Source organism: Pistacia vera, unplaced genomic scaffold, assembly GCF_008641045.1.
Source record: "Pistacia vera cultivar Batoury unplaced genomic scaffold, PisVer_v2 Contig1143, whole genome shotgun sequence".
NCBI classification, from domain to species: domain Eukaryota; kingdom Viridiplantae; phylum Streptophyta; class Magnoliopsida; order Sapindales; family Anacardiaceae; genus Pistacia; species Pistacia vera.
In genome coordinates, this window is record NW_022195186.1 from 161,017 (window position 1) to 172,261 (window position 11,245).

The following is an 11,245-nucleotide window of genomic DNA, read 5'->3' on the forward strand; positions in this document are numbered from 1 at the left end:
ACGTCTAAATCTTGTGATTCCATTGGATTTCTTCAAATTGATTAACGCCAGACCTATTAAGACAAGCTGTGAGGACCGATGCGCATTGCTGGAATAATTCTTAAGGTTCAACAATAGGCACTCTAAATTTTGAGTAGCACTACATTTATAATTTTTTTATATAACCCTAAAGTGATAATTTGTGATTGATCAATTTACAGTGGGTCTTATTTATCTAAATAGGAACTGCAACAATTATGAACTACCTATCAGGGTTGTATAAAAAAAAATATAAGTATAGTTTTATTTCAAATTTTACATCAAGTGGCTGAAAAACAAAAAAAAAATAATAAAATAAACACTGTTGGTTTCGCGTAGTAAAAATTTGCAGGTGCTTTTATCTTACTATAAAGATACTCTTTCCTAAATATTCATCAGTATCTCTGTCCTTTCCTTGCGTTGTCAGTTCCTCTCTTCAAGGAGTATTTGTTAAATTGTCTTCGCAACTAGAAGTGACCAAAACAATCTCACCATCATGTCTTGGACATGGACTTCACTTGCACTTGTAGCTCTTGTCTTCTTCCTCCAAGCGTTTCTCTGGAAAAAGACTCAAAAACTAAGAGACTACCTCCAGGTCCGAGAGGGTTCCCAATTTTTGGAAGCCTTCATTTGTTGGGAAAGTTTCCTCACAAAGATTTTCAAAACTTGCCAAAAAATATGGCTCCATCATGTTCTTACGTTAGGCTCGATCCTACTATTGTTGTTTCATCACCTCACGCTGGTGAGCAGTTCCTGAAAACTCAAGACCGTTTTGCCAGCAGGCCTCCTGTTGAAGCTGCAAAACACATAGGTATAGGCAAAAGAACTTGTCCTTTTCGCCTTATGGATATTGGCGAGCCATGCGCAAGATTTGCACCCTGGAACTTCTTAGCAGTGCTAAGATTAGTTCTTTCAGGCCATGAGAAAAGAAGAGCTGATCTCTTGATTGAGCACATAAAAGAGGCAGCTGCTGCCGGTGTTGCGGTTGATCTAAGTTACAAGGTCATACTCAGTTCAGATCTAACTTGTAGAATGGTGTTGGGAAGAAATATGCGGATGTCGAGCTTGATGAGAGAGGATTCAACACTCCGATTCACGAGGTTCAAAATTGGCGGCCATTCCTAACTTGGGTGATTACATTCCTCAAATTGCTTCACTTGATCTGCAGGGCTGACCAAGCGAATGAAGGCAGTTTCCAAGGTGTTTGATGACTTCTTGGAAAGGGTTTTAATGAGCATGTTGATTCCAAGGATGAAATAGAACAAAGGACTTGTTGATGTCATGTTGAGCTTCTTGGGATCAGAAGAAACGCATACAAGATTGAGCGAGAGCACGTTAAGGCCATGCTCTTGGTAAGCAATCCGAAAATGTTAGACTTGGAATCCATTTGTTAATTTGAAGTACTAAAATTTCTTTAGTTTCCAATTACTTATATGTTTTTGAATTTCTATTAAAGATTTTTTCTTCTTCTTGAAATGAATATGATCAGGACATGCTTGTAGCTGCAGAGGATAGTTCAGCTGCAGCTATTGAGTGGATACTTTCAGAACTTTTCAAACATCCTGAGACGATGGGGAAAGTACAAAAAGTTGGAAAATGTCTTGGACTAGACAGGATGGTAGAAGAATCAGATTTGTTGAACCTGGAATACTTAGACATGGTGTGAAGAAAACCTTGAGATCCATCCTGTAGGACCTCTATTAATCCCTCATGACTCCTGGAAGATTGCACAGTAAACGGCTTTCACATACGAAAAGTCGCGCATTGTTATAAATGATGGGCAATCGAAGAGACCCTGAAGCATGGACTGATCCTGAAAGTTTTTCCCGGAAAGATTTATTGGGAGTAATATTGATCTTCGCGGCCACCACTTTCAGCTTCTCCCATTTGGTCTGGCCGCAGAAGCTGCCCTGGAATGCAATTGGCACTCACATTGATGAAGCTAGTGGTAGCACAAACTTCTGCATTGCTTTGAGTGAGCTTCCAAATGGGATGTTGCCAAGTGAATTGGACATGACTGGGAATTTGGTCTTGTAACTCCTAGAGCAAATCATCTTGTGGCTATTCCTACTTATCGACTTCACAAATACTGATATGGCCTGTGTAATTTCTGAAATTGTCTTCATCATGCACATCAGAACTTGATGCTACTGAATAATTTATTTGTATTAATAAGAGGCATTTTCAGAACTAGAATTCAAGACACTGTATAACTTTTATATGCAAATAAAAAGATTACTCTATGTTTATTTTATCTTTTTTGCTTTTGTTTTGAAATAGTGTGAATCAGATTTTTGAAATTTTACTCATCCATTTTATCATTGGAAGCCATAAAGTAATCTGTCCATGCTTTAGTGTAAGAATCGGGGACAATGTAGAACCAGTTTGTAGCCATTACATAACTTATTTACGGTGGGTGTGTAAATGTTTTAATCTTGTAATTGTTGTAATGTTCTGAATGTCTCAAATATTCTAAAGATTTCATTTTTCATTTTTGGACATTGGGGTAGGGGTATTCCCTAGTTTGTACAATATTTTTTATTTTTTTGGTAAAATCAGTAGTATAAAAAAAAAAAAAAAGGCTTAATTATACCAGAAGGTACTGAACTATGACTTTTTTCCTATTGAAGGTACCAAACTATATTTTTTCCTGTTGAAGATACTAAACTATCATTATTATGTTGAAAGTAACGAACCTTAAATTTTACCTATGAAGGTATCAAACTTCATATTTTTTTCCTACAGCGTTAAATATTATGAATGACATTTTTCCGTCAAAACTCGCTGACATGACAATTTGGGTGTGCTAACCGGATATTTTGACGTGGCAATTAAGGTGACTTAAGCATTTATAATCTAAAATATCTCAAATGAACCCCCTTTTTTTTATTTATTTCAATAAAGACCACAAAAACCACCCAGAATAAACAAACCCACCTAGAATGAAAACTTATCTAATTAAAACCCACCTAAATGTATAAAAAAACAATAATCAATTTTAAAGTTTTTATCCTCTAAACCAATTTGATTAATTTCAATAACTTCTTCGGATTATTAATAGATTGCTACAACAAATTTGATTAATTCTAGATCATTTAGGGGCAAATATTTCAGCAAAAGAAGGTAATTAATAAGCAAATTGCAACTAGGTAGGCAATAGTACATATTATATAAACATTTGGAACATTTTTTTTTTATTAAAATGCAGAAAGCGAAGAAAGTTAAAAAATGGTTTTTTTATAATTTTTTTTTAAAAATTCAATAAGTATCTTAATGATATATATATATATATATATATAATTTAATAAGCAAATTGAACTAGGTAGGCAATAGTACATATTTATATAAACATTTGGAACGTGGTTTTTTTATTAAAATGCAGAAAGCGGAAAGAAAGTTAAAAAATTGGTTTTTTTTATTAATTTTTTTTTCAAAAATTCAATAAGTATCTTAATGATATATATATATATATATATATATAAAATAATATTAGGGTTAATAACATAATCGCCCTTCGGTATAATTATAATAATTTCCAAATAGTAAGAGAAATAACATGATTTTTCTATTGTTAATTTTTGTGTTAAATAAATGGTAAAGGGGAAATTAAGTAATATTCATTCATAAATCACGTATAAACTCTAACGATACACTAACAATTATAACAATAGTGGAGTTTTTGTATTCTGAAATTTCATGGGAAGGATAAACCTTGGGGCCCCCCGGGGGGGGGGGGGGGGGGGGGGGGGGGGGGGGGGGGGCGGGGTGTTGTGGTTGGTCAAGAGAAACCCCTTTAGATTTTTTTTTTAAAAAAAAAAAAAAAAAATCAAACAACATCCTCCATAATAAAATAAGAGTGTGTAATGTTAAGCCCCACAAAATTTCCTTTCTAAGTCCAATAAAGTTTTTAAAATAGCAAATCATACCTGATAATTGATATTATTCTCATGAGTTTAACTTTAATTGAAAAACAATGACTGAGTATAAGAAAGCATTTATACACGAGCAAAAAGGCGAACTGAAAATAACTTAGGAGAAAAAATAGAAGCATGCGTTTAACCAAAGAATGTAGAGAAAAATAATGGGAGAAGTGGCAATTAGTTGAATAAAATAGAATATTTATCTTTAATTTTTAATGTAATTTATTATTATCACATAACTCACCATATATTTTAAACACTTTGTTATGTCAAGGCTCGTTTTTTGTCACAATTTTGTGTTTTTGGGAAAAGTTTTGAAAAAATTAACAAAAAAAAGTTGAATTAGGGGGGTTTTACGATGGTAGATTTAATTAATATACACTACCCACTATGTTTTATTTTTTTACAAACACCCCATTATATAAAAATAAGAAGTAACAAAAACACCCCCAATCCACCATCAAATACGAACACCGGCCACATACCGCCGGTAGGGTGGCCGAGAGTCGCCGAACAAAAACATAAAGATATTTAGGGTATTATGAATTAACAAATTCGGGGGTTTTAAAAAATGTTGAATAAAGTTGACATAATTTGTGAGTTTTGGTATGTTAACTGTTAACTTTTTTGGAATACTCAAGTGGAGTTTCCAAAATCCAACCAACGAAGCCAATATTCTTTTAAATGTTATTACTCCATTTACCAGTGGTATCAATATTTATTACCGTTGCAAACGTCCAACAAACAAAATTTGGATATAATAACCATAAGATTGGTTATGTTAGAGTTTAGGTTTAATCTTATAACTTTTAGACTAAACCTTTTGGTGTGAGCGATCTCTCGAACTTTACTTCTCAGATGAAATAACGTAAATCATAAAACAGATCTTAGTAAATACAAAACAAATACACTTTAGTTACAACTTGAAGTTTTCATTAGCCATAAATTGATACAATTATTCACACTTTGAGACGCTTCTTGTATCATATGAAGGAGAGGACAGCATTGCAAAAATCTTATATTTTTAAAACGTTATATAAAGCAATTTTTCTTATAAATACCTAAAAAAATATCCATACTAATTCTTATACTAAAACTGAAAGTTTTAATTATAATGAAAAAATAATCATGGTTATGGAGAGTTAATATTGAATCTCATTGACTTATTTTGGTTAATGAATAACAATTTTAGAATTTTTTCTAAAAATATTATATAAGTGGATGAAATTTAATGAATAAAAAAAAAATATGGATTTTAATTTGGAATAAATAATTAAGTTAAGAATCCATATATTCTACAAAAGGTTAAGAAAGGAAACTTTAGAGAATTAATTGTAAAAGGTTGTTTATTGAATTCAATCTCAAGGGGGCCTATCCACTTTACGCAGCATTGTCTAGAAAAGCATTCCTAAAATTAATGATTTCTCACCACAAATTGCCATAAATATAATTTCAATAGTATTTGTTTATTACGTATTATTATTCATCAAATGAATGACAGTGTGCTGGACTCCATAGATTATTGGTTGTGCTCAAACTTTAAGTAGTTAAAAGTACAAATATTTAGCTGTCCACAAGGGTTAAGCAACGCAACTAATTCCTAAGAAGAAAGGTAAGAATTTTCTCAAGCGCTTGGGTGTCAAAGAGTTTTTTCTTTTGATTATTAGAGAGATCTGGGTCAGTTTATAACGCGCACCCAACTAGTCTTTCAAGCCCTATACAACAAGAGTTAAAAAAACCAAAAAAAAAGTTTAATGGGTAAAATTATTTCTATGCATATGACAATTAAAATAACCATTTCACAATTAGTTTTAAAGGGCAATTAGGTCCACCAATTACAGCTACATTCGTAGAAAACGTATTTATCATGCATTGTTTCTGATCACAATAAAACAAATAAGCTACGCACCGTAATTTTACACTAATCGACGTACTTGGCATCCAATTAATGCAACCCGTTAGACAACACGTCTCTTTATGACATAACGACCGTCCCAATTATAGACGCCGCTTCCATATTTGAACGCTTGTTCCATCAAAAATGACAAGATCCATGAAAAAATAACAAGGACCTCCAGCCATATATTGAGGGAAGTCCTCCTACTATGGATAGCATCCACCTAATATGACGCCCTCCATAAATTGTTAGAACGTCCTACCAATTCACCGCTATAATTTCAAGTGAGGCCAACCTTGCTCTAGAACCAGGTGTCCACTTTTGGGGATTTTATTTTCTAAGCATTTTTTTTTTTTGAAGTGTAGTGGCATAGCACGAGCACATTTTGATGCCTCACTCAATGCTGGTTGATTATGGACAAAAAGCTTGACTTTGGATGGGCATCCATTGTTTGGGAATTACAGCAATATGTTTAGCAATATGTTTATTTTCTAAGCATTTTTTTTTTAAATGTAGTGGGCATAGTAGGAGCATTCAAGTTATCCACTCATTTTAAATAAATAATTTGACAAGTTCTGTTCTCATTGAAAGTGGACGCCTGTCCACATAATATGGATGGACGTCAATTTTTTTTTTTTTTTTAATTTAAATTATGGACAAACATCTATTCGAGGTTTTTTTCCTTTACTTTTACTTTTTCTCCATATATTAGGCAGCTAATAAGCAATGAGATTTATTGTTGGGATAGACATAATTAATGTCAAAGGGTCACCCATTTATCTCAACTACTAGATTGCTTAAAAATATGTGTTAGATATTTGTAGGACCATTTTCAAGGAGAGCTAAAGGAAACTTGGAGGGATGGTATATTGGACTTTAGCTTATTTAGTGATCTCGCGGAAAATTGTAAGATGAAAATTTGGATCTCCAAAATATTAAGGTGTGAACCTCAAGCTGCCACAAGGTTTAAGCATGAGTTGAGTTAAAATAACTCCATTAAGTTCCCTACCTTGACTTAGGGTTTTCTTAGTTTGAAGGAGGAAGTAACAAGCTTGGTAATTGTGAATCTTGCTATATGTGATGAAGAGTCTATTTGGATCGGCATCTTCATTTCAATTTTTCATGCTGTAATTTCATATTGAGTTAAATCTTCTAATGAGATTGTAAACTTTGGATACATGGCCGACACCATTTATGAATGTGTTATACCAGGGATATTTTGCATCTTGTCTATGAAACCTTACTGCTCTGTGGTTCACAATGAGTCTTTCGGAAATATTTGCTAGGTGTTTTGGTATTATACCATATGTTTGACAGATTGTTGATCTTACTATGTTTATCTGTTCTGTTATTTATTTATTTTTTAATGTTTTTACTGCTGAAAATCCTGATTTTTTAACTTCTGGCATCTTTCCTGATGATGTGCTTAATTCTCTTCCTTCTATAACTTTTCCAATACGGATGGAGACATTGCACCAATGATTGAACTTGTGAAGCTTCACAAAAAGTATGGCTTCTTGTTAGTCTTAGATGATGTATCATTAAACATAATTATTATGCAATTAATTTTTTTTTTCTAAAAATGTCAATAGTATCTTAATGATATATATATATATAATATTTAGGGTTAATAACATAATCGCCCTTCGTTATAATATAAATACATAATCCCCAGTACTAAAGAAATAATAACATTGGAACGTGTTTTTTTAATAAAAGGCAGAAAGCGGAAAGAAAGTTAAAAAATTGGTTTTTTTATTAATTTTTTTTCTAAAAATCTCATAAGTATCTTAATGATATTATATATTATATATATATCAAATTGCAACTAGGTAGGCATAGTACAATTTATATAACATTGGACGTGTTTTTTGTTTTTTTATTAAAATGCAGAAAGGGAAAGAAAGTTAAAATTTGGTTTTTTTATTAATTTTTTTTTTCTAAAAATCAATAAGTTCTTATGATATAGATATATATATATATATTACTATATATATATTATATATTATTATATAATATATAATATATTAATATTAGGTTAATAACATAATCGCCCTTCGGTATAATTAAATAACAATAACCCCAGTTAAGAGAAATAACATGATTTTTTCTATTGTTAATTTTTTTGTGTTAAATAAATGTAGGGGGCAAATATATAATATTCATTCATAAATCACGTTATAAACTCTAACGATACACTAACAATTAATTAACAATAGTGGAGTTTTTGTTATTCTGAATTTTCATGGGAAAGGATAACGCGGGGGGGGGGGGGGCGGGGTGGGGTTGGTGTGGAGGGGGGGTGTGTTGTCAGAGAAAACCCCTTTAAAGTTTTTTTTTTTTTTTTTTTTTTTTTTAGAAAAATAAAAAAATCAAATCAAACATCTCCATAATAAACTAAGAGTGTGGTAATCAATAAGTTTTACCGTTAGCAAACGCCAACACAAAATTCGGATATAATAACCCAAATTGGTTATGTTAGAGTTAGTTTTTAATCTTATACTTTTAATAAACCTTTTGGTGTGAGGATATCTCGAAGCTTTACTATCATGAAAAACTTAAATCATAAAAGATCTTATAAATAAAAAACATTAACACACTTTAGTTACAACTTTGAAGTCTTTCATTACCATAATTTATTACTATTATTCACACATTGAACTCTTATGTGTACATAATTGAAGGGAGAGGAAGCATTGCAAAAAATTTAATATTTTTAAAACGTTTATGAAAAGCATTATTTCTTTATAAATACTATAAATAATCATACTAGAATTCTATACTAAAAAATGAAAATTTAAATGTATAATGAAAAACTAATCATGGTTATGGAGATTTATATTGAAGCTCATTGACTTTATTTTTTATGAAATATAAAATTTTTAGAATTTTTCTAAAATATACATATAAGTTGATAGAAATTTAATGAAATAAAAAAATATGTATTTTTAATTGGAATAAATAATTAAAAGTTAGAATCCATAATATTTTAAAGGGTAAGAAAGAAACTTAAGAGAATTAATTGTATGAAGGGTTTTTTGTGAATTTTCAAATCTCAGGGGGCCATTCCACTTTACGCGCATTCTAGAAAAGCATTCCTATAAATTAAGATTCTCAACCACAAACTGCCATAAATATAATTTCAATTATATTGTTTTATTACGCAATTATATTCATCAATGAAATGAACATGTCTTTAGAGGTGGGCAAGGGACCGGCCGGGCCTAGGACCGGTCCAGGCCCATGAGAAAACCAGACTTGGACCCCCCTAGGCCTGGTCGACTGGTCCATGGGCCCAAGACCGGTCCTAGGACCGGTCCCATGGGCCTTGGATAATTTCTTTTCCCCCTCTCAATTTTTTATATTTCGGGCAAACAAATTTTATAGAGGGTTTTTTTAGTATTTTTAGGGGTAAAAATTATAAAATTTAAAATTTTTTAGACTGGAAGATTTTTTTTTTTTTTTTTTATAAATTTTATAAAATTTATCTTTAGCCCTCGTAATTTATATTTATTTTAAATAATAGGGGGTTTTATGTTTTTGGCAGGGGACACATTGAAAAAATACAAAATTTTTTGGGCCCGGGCCTTGGAGGAGGCCCAATGGAGGGCCCGGCCCTCCTCTTAGGCCTGGTCCGTTTTGGGACCAGGCCTCCTAGGTCCGGTCCTCTCAAGGACCGGTCCTAGCACTGGGTTTTAGAGTTGGGCTTTTGGGCCCGCCCTAATGCCCAGCTCAATGTGCTTGACTCCATAACATTATTGTGTGTCAACTTAGTAGTTAAAAGACAAATATTTAGCTGTCAAAGTTTTAATCACGCAACTAATTCCTAAGAAGAAGGTAAATTTTACTAAACAGATTGTGGTCAAAATATTTTTTGTTTTTGATATTAGAGGGTATTGGGTCAGTTTATACGCGTCTCAACTAGTCTTTCAAACCCTATTAAAAAGAGTTAAAAAAAAAGAAAGTTTAATGGGTAAAATTATTTTCTATGCATATGACAATTAAAATACCATTTCACAATAGTTTAAAGGGGGCAATAGGTCCACTCAATTTCACGACTTCTAGAAAAGTATTTATCTTGATTGTTATCAATGAAAAAAGAATAATGCTACCGCATCGATAATTTGCACTGAATCGACGTACGTGGCATCCAATTAGACACAACCACGTTAGAGACAACACTCGTCTTTTATGAATGACGGCCGTCCACATTATGTGGATGCCCGCCATATTTGATGAACGATTGTTCATCACAAATGGCAAATGTCCATGAAAATAATAATGGACTCCGTCCAATTATTTGGAGGGGATCCTCTACTATGGATGAGCATCCACTCATATGGACGCCGTCCATAAAATTTTAGAACGTCCATCACCAATTCACCATCTATAATTTTCAATAGAAGGCCAAACCTTTGACTCTAGACAGGTGTCCACTTTTGGGGAGTTTTATTTTCTAAGCATTTTTTTTTTTTTCAAGTGTAGTGGCATAGCAGGAGCACATTTGATGCCTCAACTTATTTTATCTTTTTTGCTTTTGTTTTGAAATAGTGTGAATCCAGATTTTGAAATTTTACTCATCCATTTTATCATTTGGAAGCCATAAAGTAATCTGTCCATGCTTTAGTGTAAAGAATCGGGGACAATGTAGAATCCCAGTTTGTAGCCATTACATAACTTATTTACGTGGGTGTTGTAAATGTTTTAATCTTGTAATTGTTGTAATGTTCATGAATGTCTCAAATATTCTAAAGATTTCATTTTTCATTTTTGGACTATTGGGGATAGGGTTAATTCCCTAGTTTGTACAATATTTTTTTATTTTTTTGGTAAAATCAGTAGTATAAAAAAAAAAAAAAAGGCTTAATTATACCAGAAGGTACTGAACTATGACTTTTTTCCTATTGAAGGTACCAAACTATATTTTTTCCTGTTGAAGATACTAAACTATCAATTATTTATGTTGAAAGTAACGAACCTTAAATTTTACCTATTGAAGGTATCAAACTTTCATATTTTTTTCCTACAGCGTTAAATATTGATGACATGACATTTTTTCCGTCAAAAATCGCTGACATGACAATTTGGGTGTGCTAACTGGATATTTTGACGTGGCAATTAAGGTTGACTTAAGCATTTATAATCTAAAATATCTCAAATGAACCCCCTTTTTTTTATTTATTTCAATAAAGACCACAAAAACCACCCAGAATAAATAAAACCCACCTAGAATGAAAACTTATCATAATTAAAACCCACCTAAATTGTATAAAAAAACAATAATCAATTTTAAAGTTTTTTATCCTCTAAACCAATTTGATTAATTTCACATAACTTCTTTCTGGATCATTAATAGATTGCTACAACAAATTTGATTAATTTCTAGATCATTTAGGTGCAAATATTTCAG

At 31.9% G+C, this 11,245-nt stretch overlaps 1 pseudogene; it reads left to right on the forward strand.

Annotated features, from left to right (window-relative positions):
- Nucleotides 1–468: 468 nt before the first annotated feature.
- On the forward strand, nucleotides 469–2,135 carry LOC116144770 (annotated as a pseudogene).
- Nucleotides 2,136–11,245: the final 9,110 nt, after the last annotated feature.